This window comes from Saimiri boliviensis, chromosome 1 (genome assembly GCF_048565385.1).
Source record: "Saimiri boliviensis isolate mSaiBol1 chromosome 1, mSaiBol1.pri, whole genome shotgun sequence".
NCBI classification, from domain to species: Eukaryota; Metazoa; Chordata; class Mammalia; order Primates; family Cebidae; genus Saimiri; species Saimiri boliviensis.
This window is the reverse complement of record NC_133449.1, coordinates 1,069,374-1,086,634: the sequence shown is the minus strand read 5'-3', so window position 1 is coordinate 1,086,634 and position 17,261 is coordinate 1,069,374. Positions and strand designations below refer to the sequence as shown.

The 17,261-nt window shown below is 41.8% G+C and overlaps 1 protein-coding gene across 2 annotated transcripts in view; it reads right to left on the bottom strand.

Annotated features, from left to right (window-relative positions):
• Positions 1-17,261, bottom strand: part of SNTG2 (syntrophin gamma 2) — a 317,220-nt gene that overhangs the window by 182,850 nt on the left and 117,109 nt on the right. The window lies entirely within an intron of this gene.

Sequence of the window (17,261 nt, the reverse complement as noted above, 5' to 3'; positions counted from 1 at the left end):
GCATCATGGGTATTTGTGAGTCTGTGTTGACGTGTATGTGCCTGTGTGTACACATGGATGTGGGTGTGCACACGTGTACATGGTGTAGGCAATGTCAACACACACACCAATAGGCAGACACTTCAGGAAAACGAGACTGATACATGTGTATTAAGAGAGCTGCTTTCCAGTCACAGAAGACTTGTTTAGTGTGGAAAACAACTGTCACTTCCTCCTAACAAAGGATTTCATTACAGGATATGGAAAATCTGATGCACATTTTTCATTCAGTGTGCAAAAAATGACGAATTCCCAAAGCCACTTAGCATTTCCCCTCATTCTCCTAAACAAATGTGCACAGACTGCTCTAATCAAGATGACTGTACCTAGAATACTGAAGGCAAAAAAGAGAAAAACGTTGTATGAGAAAGTTCACTACAGTCTGTGTGGCATGTTTTTGCTTAACCTTTCCATCGTCATAGAGGCAGAGAGAGCCCATTCAATACAACTGAACAAATCTGCACAAAATCTGAGGCTTTTTCCCCAATTTCTGCCTTCATATAGGTTTGTTTCCATTGTAAGTCTTTGTTTAAATAGTGGAAAACAAGTAATAACCTATTTGAAAAGGGAATACTCTTGACAAACTGTAGACAGATTAAATGCCAATTCTAAATACTACTTCTTGTGTTTAGCAAATATTACATCATGCTGAAAATAAAGTGTAGTCCTCATATCACTGTATGTAGTAACGGTACCGATTCTGCACAGCAATGGTACTGATGTTGAGTGATTCAAACAAAGTTCTCATTTGCACCGCAACTTTCCACGGCAGGGCCGCCGAGGCTCATGCGGCAGTGGGAGGCCTTCTCTGTGCAGTCTCCATGCTGCCCGCTCTGTCTCTGTCTCTCGCTGTCTCTGTGCCTCTCTGTCTCTGTCTCTGTTCTTCACATGCTGTGTTCCCTCTCCAGCCACACCAGGGTGGGTTGCCTCCTGAAAACGTTTATTGATTATCTGGAATAATGGGCTCTGATCTGGGGCCTCAGAGGTATTACAACCCTAATTTTTAAGGGAATCAAAGCCTAACAGAAGAAAGTACCCATAGAACATGTGGATCTCATGTGAAATTACACACGTATAGTGACTAGATAATATAATTAATATGGATTGTGGATTCCATGTGAAATTACACATTGTGGATTCCATGTGAAATTATGCATGTGTAGTGATTATAGAGAGTGTATAATATGGATTGTGGATTCCATGTTAAATTAGACATGTGTAATGATGTAGATCATATAATATGGATTGTGCATTCCATGTGAAATTACACGTGTACTGATTAGAGTATATAATTAATATGGATTGTGGATTCCATGTGAAATTACACATGTGTACTGATTATATAGATTATATAATTAATATGGTAGAGGGTGAGATATAGGCTGAGGTATAGGGTGAGCTGTACAGTGAGGTACAGGGTGAAGTATATGGTGAGGTATAGAATGAGGTATAGGGTGAGGTATACGGTGAGGTATAGGGTGAGGTGTACAGTTAGGTATAGGGTGAGGTATAGAGTGAGGTATAGAATGAGGCAGAGACTAAGCTGTAGGTTGAGGAACAGGCGAGCCAGGTGCACCTGCTTGCCACCTCTCAGGTGTGGCCCTGCATGCCCTGGGCTTACTACTCTGTCCCGTAGGCTGTTTCCATGGGAATCTAGAATAATGAATATAAAAATATCCCACATAAGAAACACATCAGTCATTAACTTATGCCATGTTTTAGTATATAACTCTCATCATTTCAACTCAAATAATCTAAATAAATTTTGACTTTCAATGAAATTGACTTTTTCTAAAAACTACTGTTATTTAACTGCTAATATCTGCTATTTATAAAGTATAAGTATTTTCTTGCCCCATATTTCCTGAATTTTGTTTGAGTCTCTTACCTGTAGTCATATTTATAAAATAAACTGAAAGCAGGTAAAATCCCTGTGGGGCATAAAGTCCCCACAGCTCAGCAGCATGAAGTCCTATGAATTATGAAGCCAAAACATCTAAAAATTGTCGCATCCTATGACATGAGTTTAATACAGATTCTGGCCAGCTGCATCCAGGTTATGAAACCTTCCCATCCAGGATGCAGCACCAGCCCCGCCCCTGCTGCAGAGTCAGCCTCATCCAGGCCGGAGGACCAGCCCCGTCCAGGGTGCAGCGTCAACCCCTTCTGGGTTGCAGAGTCAGCCCCATCCATGGTGCAGGACCAGCCCCATCCAGTCCACTGAGTCAACCCCGTCCAGGGTGCAGAGTCAGCCCCATCCAGTCCGCTGAGTCAACCCCGTCCAGGCCACAGAGTCAACCCCATCTAGGGTGCAGGACCAGCCCCATCCAAGCCACAGAGTCAACCCCATCCAAGGTGCAGAGTCAGCCCCATCCAGGACACAGAGTCAACCCCGTCCAGGCCACAGAGTCAGCCCTGTCCAGTCTGCTGAGTCAACCCCGTCCAGGCCACAGAGTCAACCCCATCTAGGGTGCAGAGTCAGCCCCATCCAGGCCACAGAGTCAACCCCATCCAGGCCACAGAGTCAGCCCCGTCCATGCTGCAGGACCAGCCCCATCCAGTCCACTGAGTCAACCCCGTCCAGGCCACAGAGTCAGCCCTGTCCAGTCTGCTGAGTCAACCCCGTCCAGGCCACAGAGTCAACCCCATCTAGGGTGCAGAGTCAACCCCATCCAGGCCACAGAGTCAGCCCCGTCCATGCTGCAGGACCAGCCCCATCCAGTCCACTGAGTCAACCCCGTCCAGGCCACAGAGTCAACCCCATCTAGGGTGCAGGACCAGCCCCATCCAAGCCACAGAGTCAACCCCATCCAAGGTGCAGAGTCAGCCCCATCCAGGACACAGAGTCAACCCCGTCCAGGCCACAGAGTCAGCCCTGTCCAGTCTGCTGAGTCAACCCCGTCCAGGCCACAGAGTCAACCCCATCTAGGGTGCAGAGTCAGCCCCATCCAGGCCACAGAGTCAACCCCATCCAGGCCACAGAGTCAGCCCCGTCCATGCTGCAGGACCAGCCCCATCCAGTCCACTGAGTCAACCCCGTCCAGGCCACAGAGTCAGCCCTGTCCAGTCTGCTGAGTCAACCCCGTCCAGGCCACAGAGTCAACCCCATCTAGGGTGCAGAGTCAACCCCATCCAGGCCACAGAGTCAGCCCCGTCCATGCTGCAGGACCAGCCCCATCCAGTCCACTGAGTCAACCCCGTCCAGGCCACAGAGTCAACCCCATCTAGGGTGCAGGACCAGCCCCATCCAAGCCACAGAGTCAACCCCATCCAAGGTGCAGAGTCAGCCCCATCCAGGACACAGAGTCAACCCCGTCCAGGCCACAGAGTCAGCCCTGTCCAGTCTGCTGAGTCAACCCCGTCCAGGCCACAGAGTCAACCCCATCTAGGGTGCAGAGTCAGCCCCATCCAGGCCACAGAGTCAACCCCATCCAGGCCACAGAGTCAGCCCCGTCCATGCTGCAGGACCAGCCCCATCCAGTCCACTGAGTCAACCCCGTCCAGGCCACAGAGTCAGCCCTGTCCAGTCTGCTGAGTCAACCCCGTCCAGGCCACAGAGTCAACCCCATCTAGGGTGCAGAGTCAACCCCATCCAGGCCACAGAGTCAGCCCCGTCCATGCTGCAGGACCAGCCCCATCCAGTCCACTGAGTCAACCCCGTCCAGGCCACAGAGTCAACCCCATCCAGGGTGCAGAGTCAGCCCCATTCAGGACACAAAACCAACCCCATCCAGGCCGCAGAGTCAGCCCCATCCAGGCCGCTGAGTCAACCCCATCTAGGGTGCAGGGTCAGCCCGGTCCAGGCCGCAGGGTCAGCCCCGTCCAGGCTGCAGGACCAGCCTGCTAACAAAGCTGTCCACTCTGACTCTTCCTCTGGGGCCACAGACTCTATGGAGTAGTGAAAGTGATTTCTTAAAACGCTAATCACGTCATCTCACTCTCACTTAGAGCCCACCAGGGGCTTTACACTTATCTGGAGATAAAACCTACATGGGGCTTCCAAGCCCCTGTGCTAGGTTCAAGCCTCTCAGGACCCCTCTGGTCGCCAAGACGGGCCTTGGTTCCTCAGGTGCCTGCCTGCTGCCGCCCTCACCACCCTGCTGCCGCTCGTCCCACACCTGCGCCTGGGGAGCCTTAAGCATCTCTTAGGGTCCACAAAAGCCTCCCCCCAGGGGCACTTTTCCTTAACCGCAACCTACTGAGACCTCCCTGTTCTGCTCTACTTTTCTTCTAAGCTCTCATCAGGGGTGTGTGTCTCCCTCCCTCCCTTCCTCCCTTTCTCTTTTTCTTCCTTCCTTCCTTTTTTTCTCTTTCTCTTTTTCTTCTTTCCTTCCTTCATTTTCTTTCTCTCCCTGCCTTCCTTTTTCTCCTCCTCCTTCTTCTTCCTCTTCTTCCCTTCCCCTTTTCTTTCATTTTCTTCCTTTATTGTATTCCAGGCCCCTCTTACAAAGCCTGGCTCACTTTTTATTTGTTTAAAAAACAAATGTGGCCAGGCGCGGTGGGTCACACCTGTAATCCTAGCACTTTGGGAGGCCAAGGTGGGTGGATCACCTGAGGTCAGGAGTTCAAGACCAGCCTGGCCATCATGGTGAAACCCCATCTTAAAAAAAAAAATGTATACATTGAAAGAGTCTAGATTAAACTTCATGGAACCTTTGCAAATGTAACAGTAAAAAGGAGTTGCAGTATAGACATGCAGCCCTTTTTAACCTCATTTTTTCAAACATAAAGATCAATTCATTTGCCACATGGCCGAAATGCTTCTGTAAACCAGAAATAATGGATGATTATTTGTCAAAATGTTTTTTCTGAATACATATTTCCATATGTTAGCCACAGTCACTGGGCTCCTTCTCGCCCCTGAGCCTCAGAGACCAAAAACCTGCCCTAGCATCTAGTTAATGGATCATGGCTGAGGAGGCCAAAGACCAATGAATCGCCATAATTCTCAATCCTGAGTCTAAGAAGCACCACGTTTATTTAACACCTACTTAACGCATGAGAAACTAAGCTTCAGATTGTCTAAAAATATAGAGATAAGGTTGTTCTTACCAAATTATTTTACACTATGGTCTGAACGGATCTATATGAAATAAAAATCTCTGTGCATTTAGAGGCATTGATTTTTACAAAGCAAACTTTAGCTACTTGTGGAAAGTAGTCATTGAACAAGTCCAGTGGAGGAGATAATGTGCTCTTAAAATGACAGCTAGGTTTGTAGCTGACTTGTTTATGAACATCAGTGAAGATACATCTGACTTTTCAAACCTAAAGCAGAAAGCAGCATTTTGTTTTGTCAACAAGCCACATGTGTGCCTGAGATCCCACAGAACAGCAGAAAACAAAATGCATAACCAAATTCCCTGGAAAGAATGGTATCTAGAGTTTTCAGAATGGAGCCATTTCTTGCCTGGAACTAACACGAGGACTATTTTGCTCTAGAGTTGCTCAGAAGCTGCCTCCAGACGGCAGGAAAACTCACACAGGGCAGTGCTGAGCCCCAGGGGCAGCAGCCTCCCGGGACCCGGGTTTTTCTGCAGGGCCTGGGGTTTAATGAAGTGACGAACTGCAGCGTCCTCACCCAGCACGGCCATGGGGAGCACGGCAGCACTAACTTGAGGGGAAGTCCGCTTCAGTAAAACCTTTCACAGACGCTGAGAAAGGCCTGATGGGCTGAGTCAATGCATTTTCTGTTTGATTTGAGCTCTGAAGCCACCCAGAGACCTCAGTCTGGGAGAAGTACGGCTCAGGGCTGACTGGTCCTCACTCGTCTCCCATGGGGAGAGCTCAAGGCTCTGCAGGTCCCAGGAGCTTGGATCCCTTGCAGGCATGGAGGCAGCGGGGCTAGGGAGGCCCCAAGGAGCTGATGCATCATTTTTGAATGCACAAACATAACGTTATAAATTCTCAAGTAGTGAAATTAAAATGCCAGCAGCAATCTAGGTAAATAGCAAAGCACTGGCACACAATTTTTGCAGTTTTTGCGGAAAATTAAACGATCCAATTAAAATCCTTAGAGAAGTTGTGCAAATCCTTCCTTAACTAAAACTCAGGAGTTTGAACAGCAGAAAAAAAAAATGATTTTAATGTGACGAGACAACGCTTGTCGCCCGATTCTCCACTTTCTCCCTCCTCTTGCTGTGGGAACAACGAGGCTCCCCCAGTTCTGGGGCTGTCACTTGGGTGACACATTTGGCAACCAGGCAAAGGGAAGTCCAGCCTCTCCTCAGCCCCCCCAGAGTCCCTCAGCAAGAGTAACACTGCGTGAAATCACTTTCTCTTTGTTCACTGGCTTTTTTGCTCGTTTCCTCTATCCTTCTGTTTGTGGCAATAAGCTGGGTTATTAAAACTACGGATAATTGAATTTATAGTAAACTGTAAGTTCATCATTTCCAGAATGCTCAAGGTTCTTAAATAGACTGAATATACTAAATTAGGTTAAAAGCTATCAAAATTCAAGTGTTATTAAAATTTTCACAGAAGGTTAAGTAATGATTGTGCTTCGGTCCTAAATGTAGCTTAAGAAATAAAGAGACCAGAGAAATAGCCACACATCATGGAGTTGCATGGAGCTGTTAACAGCCAGAGTTTACAAACAACATTCAAAAGTGTGAACCCTGTTTTCGTACCACTCATAAAGACCCACCTAAAAAGAAAAAAGAAAGAAAAAAAAAGCGTGAACCCTTGTGAAATGTGGGCTTAAAACCAACCTTCTTAAGCAATTTTGGTTCAGTGAAAGGGAGCAGGAAGGACAGTCACTCCCAGTTACTGAATGAAAGGTAATTACAAATACTTTCCAATTAAATCTGTGAAATGGTTTTCAGTTGAGGGACATTTCTAGCCTTAAAAAAATGAAAAAGTGGTAAAAGGAGTGATAAAATATAATCATAAAAGTGTGATCTGAATTCATAATTTTAACTAATGCCCCTAAATAAAATGAACTATTTAGTCAGATTAGGCAAGGTTTGCTGATTTTAGCTGAAAAGTGATTCTAGTTAATTCCTACGGTAATACGGCCACTGCCTCATTATACAAAATGGAAATACAGCATAATGCATTTTAATCCATATATTCAAACTTCTGCAAAAAGTTATAATGAGGTAATATTTTGTTTTATTATACTTGCTTTTTCAAGATAAAGTAATTACAGGGTTATTTGAGGTCATGTAAAGGTAATGTAATCAAGGTTTGGAAACAACTGTGTTATGAACCTAACAGTCTTTTCTTGAAAATTAATTAGAATGTGTAAAGTTCAGACACTTCTATTAAATATTTATTCACATATTCATGTGGGTAGCATTACATAATATTTGTTACCAAGTCTTAATATTAACTGAGCTAGATTTTATTATTACTTGAATTAATGATGACTAAAATTACTGAGCAGTTCTTACAGGTCAGACAATCTTCATGGTCCTTATGGACTTATTTAAACCACATCACACCCCATTTGTACGGCATAATTACCACCCCACGGTGAAAATTTCGGACCTCAGAGTCAATATTCAGACCATGCGCCCATGCCAACACATGTGGTGTCAGCAGATTCGACACTTGGCAGAGAATGGAGGGCACAGAAGACATCCGGCATGACTGTAATCACTGTGAAGTTCGAAACCAAGCAAAAGTAAACATGTGTCCTGCGGGGACACGTATGTGGTCGAACTGCAGAGAAAAGCAAAAGCGCAGTTCACGCCGACCTCAGGGGAGAAGGAGCAGGTGTGGGGCGTGGGGCTCTGGGCGGTGCTCAGCGCTGAAACCAGAGGGAGGGTGGCTGGGCGTCTGTTTGCTCTAGAGGTTTAGAGGGTTGCATCGTGTATACTCGGCTTACACATTTCTCAGCTTCTTACGCAGCTTATACTCAGCTTACACGGTGGAGGGTAGCTAAGCCACCTAACAGCAGCCGACCTGCACCCAACCCCGCTATTGCCCTCCAGAATCACTCCCTCAGTCCCCACCCACTGCCTCCAGAACAGGCAACCCAGAAACAGACTCATGGTTTACTTACTACCCAGATTCATGACCAAAAGATGACGCGACAAAACTTAAGGGAAAATTGCCAACATCCTCTCTTTCATTAATGATGTACATTTTCATATAAAAATATAACTTCATGATGCCACCATCAAGTAAGAATTTTTTTCTTTTCAGGTAATTTGCATGGTGTTGAAACAACAGCAGCTGGGGTGATCTGAAGTCATTCCCTCTGAGTCTAAAAAGGAGCGCTGCTTTTACTCAGCGTCCCCGTGGCTCTGACTATATGTGTGTTCCTGGGTTGCTGTCAAACTTATTAACCCGTATATATGTCTGAAAATTATCTGATCAAATAAGCTCTTCTGAAACTTTAAATAAGTTTACAGTTCAACTTAATGTTTTGTAAAACAATGTAGCAGAGAAGAGACTATGTTAAAAATCAGTATAAGAATGTGTATTTGATAGTTCGGAGAAAAGCAGTTAGCCTAGAACATAGGTGAAAGTAAATGGAAACATATTCATATTAGGTGAAGAGCTCTAAAGAAAAAGGATTTGCAAATGGGTTAAAGGGACCCTCATAAAGGTGTGAACTAGAAGAGTGTTTCTGAATTTTCTCTGAAACTTTACACTAAGGAAAATGAATAGCATGTCCCATGTTTGCGATCATTTTCTAAAGAGCTCACTTTAAAGATGCGTAGACTCCAGTGATATCACTAAAATACATAATCTGATAGAATGAAAGGCAAATGGATTTGCCAAAAACAACTTGAAATTTGTGCACCGAAGACCGGGGTATGGATGAATCCATCCCCTCAGCTTGACTCTGGAACTTAAACTGCCTTTTTACACCCTGATGACCAGGAATACAGCTCCAGCATCTAAATGTTTCTACCAAGAAAGTAACACTAGTCGAACTCAGACACTAAGAAGTGTCAGTCAAAACACATCTTCTAATTAATACTAACTTAAGCAAATTAACTCAGGAATAAATTGGACAGTGTTTATGTAATCTTAACAGACCAGAATGTCTTACAATTGGAAACCATGTCAACACAGAGAGCTGACTGCATCTCACTAGCACGGCATTTTAGAACCAGAGTCTCTGTCTTGTCTGGGGCTCCTGTTGACTGCATAAATCCTATAATGATTGTTTGAATTTACATTGTGTTACCTGATAAAACAAAGATCATTAAATTTGTTTTTATTACCATTTAGTCAAAATTATAGAAAAACTACTATGGTATTGATGATAGGTTGCAGGATTTAGCTATCTGCGGCAAATCAAACTCTAAATTGGCAGAGCCAATGCATACACCTAAATTTCAATAGACCTCCTTGACATCTGTAGAGTACCCAGTGATGGCCACTCACGAAGGGCTATGAAAAATGGTTCACTACACAGAGATTTTAATCTCTAACACTGTACTCCAGCAAATGAATCAAGCTTCTTAGCAAGAAAAGAACACATGCTTTGTGACTTGGGCACAAAACTTTCTCAGGTCACTCCAAAAAGATGGGCCTAGTACATTCTTTTAAATAAAGTAAAATGTTTCCTGGAGTTCTTGAGGAGGGGGAAGAAACGTTGAAAGGATGGATGAGTCATCTAGATAGAGCTCCTACCAGCCCAACTGTGATGATGTCTCAAAAAGAAAACTTTAATTGTCATTTCTTAAAATAATTTCATCAGTGTTACAGCTCTTTTTGAATTTTTCTAGCTGGAAAAATTTTAATGCAAGAAAAAGATTTTATTCTGTAAAATATCATTAATCCAAAAGGAAAAATTAAAATGTATCTTCTTTGTCATAAATATGAGTTGGTTTTATTCAACTGAGAAAATCATACTGCTATTTTTAAACAGTGAGCTTATTCTCAGTGTGTGCTATAAAAAATTATGCAAAAATTATGTTGTCACTTCACCAAATGGCTCCAAAGAATGTCATCCATGAATTTGGGATGTCCATGTCCATTATGAGTCTCGGCCTATTTACTAAGGAGTAGTAGTAAAGGAAGCCAGAGACTTACAGACTCAGAAATAGTTTCATTGCTTACATTGTGTAAAATATGCAAGAAAAACAGGACATGCACATATGGCTTTTAAGTTTTCTGGCCAAGAATTTAAGATGAATGAGTTCTTTTGCTTGTAACTCTTAATTATCAGGAACTCTACCATCAGTAAGAAGTAGGCTTGCTCCCTACAAATGTTAAGTGGGTAAATGGCCCACAAGAATTTTTACTACAACCTTGTGGACACCACTGTAAAATATTTTATATATTAAATTATATGAAGGTAACATGTTATAAAATATTAAAGCGGTATTTAAAGGCATTCTCTTGATGGTAATGAGAGGCCACATTGTCCAGTCTCAATGAACTCTGCAATGACACACTGACTGCAGGGTCTACTGCACAGCTCATCAGAAATCCTTTCATATCAAGTTCTAGTCACCGCCATGAAAACCAGAGGTGGTTGAGGTTTCCAGTTTCACTTCAAAAGGATTAAAGGTGAAATGCCATAAGTTATATGCATATAAAAATAAAATTACTAAATTTAAAAAATTGAATGTTAAGGACTAATTAGAATGGCAAATAATACATACAAAGTTAAATTAATGCAGTCACAAAGTTGACCTTTATATCTGGCTCTACGGTTTGGCATTCAGATGAGAGACAATCATGATGAAATTATTAATTCCCAATGCCCAATATATCCAAAATTTTTTATTTGTGTCTATTTACCAGAAGAGACACAGTTCCCTGAGATGGAACCTCAAATAATGACATAGACCTTTATATAAATGAAGCAATGTGTCATACTGGACACTGAATTCAGAAACATGTTTGCAGAACATGTAGATACAAACTTTATCTTGTCATTTATCATAAAGACTTCCGGTAAAGGCCAGTGACTCTAAAGGCGGGTGACTCTAAAACAGCATCGAAGAAGGATGTTCTGCAGAGGAGCTAAACAGTGAGAACCATGTGTAATGTTCTTGGAAAATCATTTGTTAGAATATTTAGAAAAATGAATGAATGAAGAGCAAACCCTTTAGCTTATCTCAAGAACTGTTTCATCTCACTTTGGGTACTTTCTGAAAATGGCCTGCATAAAATGTCTATGTTGTTTATTCAAGACTGATTGCCCTGCTGTACAACATTATTCTCTGAAAATGGAAAGGCCAGATACTTACTCTTAGGTGTATGGATCTCCGACTCCTCACTGGAAGTAGATGAGTAATAGTTTCCTCATCACAAACTAATTTGTTTCCTAACAGTTCCCAAGTCAAAAATGCAGATTTCATTTTTAGAAAACCAACTGGAATATAAGAAAGTCACATTAAGTGGCTGTGAAAAGACAAACTGAGCATTCCCGGTGCACTCTCATCCTGGCTAATGGCTATCAGCCTTGGTCAAGAAGAGCTCCACCCAAATGCACAACGATGATAGACTGGATAGGGAAAATGTGGTACATATACACCATGGAATATTACGCAGCCATCAAAAACGATGAGTTCACGTCCTTTGTAGGGACATGGATGAACCTGGAAACCATCATTCTCAGCAAACTGACACAAGAACAGAAAATCAAACACCGTATATTCTCACTCATAGGCGGGTGTTGAACAATGAGAACATATGGACACAGGGAGGGGAGCACTACACACTGGGGTCTGTTGGGGGGAAACGGGGGAGGGGTGGGGGTGGGGAGGTGGGGAGAGATAGCATGGGGAGAAATGACAGATACAGGTGAGGCGACAGAAGGCAGCAAACCACACTGCTATGTGTGTACCTATGCAACAATCTTGCATGTTCATCACATGTACCCCAAAACCTAAAATGCAATAAAAAAAAAAGAAGAGCTCCAGGGTCTGTTAGACAAGTGGAGAACCTGTCCACGAGTCAAACCCCTAGTTTGAGGAAGTCCTAGTTTTTAACACAGTTTTTGCCCTCCAGTATATCATGGCAATATATAAGCAATATTGAAAGTTGGCATCGAAAACTCAGATTAGACTGTGAAGTTCTGAGAGAAGCAGGGTGACCAGAGCTTGTATTCATTTCTCAAACACTTACTATTTCTGTACTGTGTATTTTGTATTGATGGAGGCATCACTTAAATGAAACAGAAATAATGAAAGTTATGAATAAATGCGTAAAGCAGATATTCATTATGTTGCAAAGCCTGTTAACATAAGAATAAATTCAAATCCATAGAATAGATTTTTCAAATGTTTATATGTATTCATATGTATACTAAAAATATATATAATTATTTTGCTTTTTTAAAAAAGCAATTTTGTCTTTATACAGCCCCAAATGGTGAAATGAGTAGATTCTAGATATAATCATAATTCCATTATTCACAGTATGCAGACATAAGTAAATGACATTCCTTACAGAATGGAAAATTAAAAACCATATGATCATCTCAGTAGATTCAGGAAAAAAAGCATTTGATTAAATTAGCACCTCTTCATGACAAAAACTCTCAATAAATTAGGTATAGAAGGAAAGTGCTCCAAAACAATAAAAGCCACATATGACAAGCCCGAAGCTAACATTATACTGAAGGAAAAGCTGAAAACTGGAACAAAACAAGGATGCCCACTCTCACCACTCTTATTCAACATAGTATTAGAAGTCCTAGCTAGAGCACTCAGGCAAGAGAAATAAGTAAAGGACATTCAAATTGAAAAAGAGGAAGTCAAATTGTCCCTTTTTGCAGATGACATGATCTTGTATAGAAAAACCTGAAGGCTCTACCAAAAAACTCTTAGAACTAATAAATGAATTCAGTAAAGTTACAGGATACAAAATCAACATATGGAAATCAATAGTGTTTCTAAATGTGAACAATGAACTTGCTGAAAATAAACCAATCCCATTTACAATACACACACACACACACACACACACACACACACATCTTGGAATAAATTTAAGCAAGTATATGAAAGATCTCTAAAAGGAAAACTGTAAAACACTGATAGAAAAATTCGAGGATGACACAAAGAAATGACATACCATGTTCATGGACTGGAAAAATCAAGACTTTAACATGACCATACTCCCCAGAGTGATCTAAAAATTAATTACAAACCCTTAGAAAAATACCAATAACATTCTTCAAAGAAATAAAAAAGAAAATCCTAAAATTTACACAGAACTACATGAGGTCCCAAGTAGCCAAAGCAATCCTGAGAAAAAAGAATAAAGTTGGAGACATTACAATTCCTGATTTAAAATTATATTACAACGTGATAGTAACTAAACAGCATGGTACAGGCAAAAACAGGTAGACCAATCAAACAAGGTAGGTATCCCAGAAATTAATCTATGTATCTATAGACAACTGATTTTTTTCAAAGGCTTCAAGAATATACATTGAGAAATTTTTTCTTTAATAAATGGTACTGGGAGAACTGGCTATTCACTTAAAGAAGAATGAAACTGGACCCTCATCTCTCACTTTGTATAAAAAAATAAACTCAAAATGGATCAAAGACCTAAATGTAAGACCCAAAACTATAAAACTACTAGATGAAAAAAATAGAGGCAATGGTTCTGGACACTGGTCTGAGAAAAAACTGTATGAATAAGACCTCAAAAACACAGATAACAAAAGCAAAAATAAACAAAGGGATATATCAAACTAAAAAGGTTATGCACAGCAAAGGAAATGAGGACAGAGTGAAGAGATAAGCTACAAAAAGGGAGCAGATATTTTTAAACTATTTATCTAGCAAAGGATAAATATCAGCGTATATAAGGAACTCAAATCTCTCAACAACGAAAACAAATAATCCTACTGAAAAATAGGCATATAATCTGAATAGACATTTCTCAAAAGAAGACAAATGACTAAATCTATGAAAAAATGCTTAGGATCACTAATCATCAGGGCAATGCAAATAAAAACCACGGTAAGGTATTATCTTACCCCCGTTAGACTGGTTATTACTAAATAGACCCAAAAATGACAAATGTTGGTGAGGGTGCAGTGAAAAGGAAACTCACACACGTTGGTGATCATGTAAACTGGTATAGCCACCATGGAAAACAGTATAGAGTTTTCTCAAAAATAAAAATAAAAAATAAAAACAGAGTTACCATATGATCTGGCAATCCCACCACTAGCATTTAACCAAAGGAAAAAAAAATAGTATGTCAAAGATACATCTGCACCCCATGTTAATTTTGCAATAGTTGCAATAGTCAAGATATGGAACAGACCTAAGTGCCCCGCAGCAGGTGAATGAATAAAGACCATGTGGTACACACACACACAATGGAGTATATTCAGCCACACAGAGATTGAAACACTGCCATTTGTGGCTGCATGGGTGAACCTGAAGGACAGGACTTGAAGTGAAGTCAGCCAGGCCCAGGAATTTAAACACTGTAAGTTCTCACTCATATGTGGAAGTTGAGCCAGACAGGAGGAATACTTCCAGTGTTCTATAGCACTGCAGAATGATGACAGTTAGCAATCATATATTGCCTATTTTCAAACAGCTAGAAAAGAGTATATTGAATGTTCCCAACATAAAGAAATGATAAGTGTTGGAGATGATGAATATAATTACCCTGACCTGAGCACTGTACACTTGTATGTATTGAAGCATCCTTATGTACCCCATAAATATGTACAATTGTGTTAATTTAAAAAACCAAAAACACAGCTTCATCCTATCCCTGTACGCCACACCCTAATGTCTACTTCTGTCATTTATTACACATCACATCCTACTCTGAAATTTACTAACTGATCTAATGTATTACTTTTTGCCACAAGAGAGAAAAAGTTTCTCAGTTCAGAGTAAATTAAGCAAAACACACATCAATATTAAAACAGCTGACATTTACTTATTGTAAATCTGCAAGAAAAGAAAGGTAGCATGTCCATCTAAAGGATGCCAGATGAGTCTTTCCTTCTGTGATTTAGACTTACAATAATTCACCTTTAAATAATTTCTGTTTGGAGGTACGGTAGGTTATTAAGGGTTTTGAATGACTAACACCAAGATATTAGAGGAAAACTGTAAACTTCAAACCTAAGAAGGATACAAATAAAAATATGCACACATGCATGGGAGCTCTGAAAGCAAAGGAAGGGAGGGAGAGGGAAGGAGCAAGAGGAGGACAGGAGGGAGACAGGAGAGAACAGCTCAGTTTCCTGTCACACACTCTTGACTTTAAAAAGGATTAAAAAAAAAAAAAACTCTACTTTCATAAAAAAGGTCATGAATGAAGCAATTAACAGTTTTAGTATTGTGAAATATACATGGGTTCTCACATGGCAGAGGCATACACCTCACTGAAGCAGTCAATGAAGGTGTGAAGGATGCCATGTCTAAGCAGCTAAGGTGCACCTCACACAGAACCACACATGGCAGCCACCATATCTAAGCTGTAAGTCCTGCAGCAGGCGCCTGAAACCACAGACAGAAACAAACCCCAGCCAGGGCCTTGTACGGCACAGCTGGCAATGGCAAAAGGCAAGTGGGGCCACTCCACGCTCTTCCGGCCCCAACCCAGCCCTCCAGCCTTGCAGCAGAGCCCGGCCGGCTCCCACGGTTCAGCAGAGGGCAAGTGCGTGGCTCTCAGCAAACAGAAGCCCTCATTCCCCTAACTAACTAAGAGGGAGGCAGAAGGTCCTCAAACAACTCATCACGAACTTGTTCCCTCACCTTTCTGAGGGTGGACTTCGGTCTGGTTCTCACGGGTGAGGTGGAAATGAAGGAATACTGTGAACACTTTCCTTCCTGGAGGTGGAACCATAGCGCTTCTTCGGGGCTGGTGCCCCATTTCCCTTCTTTCCTACCTAAAACGAAGATACGTTATCTTGAAATATAGCCACCATTTTGCAAATATAAGGCAACGAACGTGAGGATAAAACGCACGAGCTAAGGATGGTGCCGCAGGAGGATGGGAAGACAGCTGGATTTCCAGTTGAGTGAGATGAGCAAGTCCTGTTCACTCAAACCAGCGCAGCTGAGGACTTCACAGCACACACAGCCTCTCCTGGAACAGAGTCCTCAGGTTTTCACAATGCTAGCACCCCCGGGCCATACACACTGACGAAGTGACAGGCGCAGGGCTCAGGCCAGGCTGACAAGTGAGTTTTCCCCTGAGGAACATACATGCAAAAACCTAAAACTTAGGTAAACATGTGCACGTTAAAAGTCTATCGACTTGACAAAAGAAGTTCAGCTATAAAAAGAAAGCTCGATACAAAGTGTTTATTTTTAAAGTATCCTGAGAGAACTAATCAAATCTCCTATCAGTAATCAAATAACCCAAGCATCAATAGCACAGGGACTGTCACAGCTGGCCCCAAAAGAGACTGCTTTTTCCTTTTCTGGTTTAATGATTTCACTATTACTGCGCTAGGAAGTATCAAAATTAACATTACTCAACCCTAGGCAACAACAACACAAAGCAACAACCCAAGGAATACAGAAAAGTAAAGAATGAATGAAGAAACGCCGTAACCACACTGCACTGTTCTTTCCAAATGTTGTAAAGAGGGGCAGCGCCTATGAGGACCCAGAGGTGGGTCTCCGGGTCACGCCAGGCTCAGTCATTTGCATGGGTGTCCCTGTGCATACAACACCTTTAATGTGTCTTTGCCTCAGGGTCCTCATCTGTGAAATGGGAATGAAAATGCGGTCAGTATCTCACAGTGTAGTTCAAGGTCATATCATGAATGCCTGAAGGATAGAAAGCATCAGCAAAAATGTCGCTGTATTTTTCTCCTTAGTCTTATCCATACATGACATACCATAACTTCTTTGTATCTTTGCTTATTGTTTATCTTCTCCCACTATAATGTTCATTCTCTGAAAGCAAGAAATCAGTCTTTTTTTCGCTTCTCTAGCACAGAGGACAGTGCTCAGCACGCAGGGGTCTGTAGCATTTGTTAACCGAATGACCAAATCTATGCCTGCACACCTACAATCACAGCATGTGGAGAGGCTTTGTCCAGTGTTTATGAAGCTTAAAACCATCAAATGGATCATCTGTAGAAATTTATAATCATTACTTGAAAGGTTAATAAATTGAAGGAATTAAAATATGTGATTGATATTTGATGCTCAAGAAAAATTAAACTTTTCAAATATATTAATAAATTTCTCATTAAACACAATAAAAATAATTATAGATCTCCCCCAAAATATACAATCTCATCAGGTATCAAATAACCTCTAGACACATGTGCTCAACCCTTTATCTGCACTGAGATTCTCAGA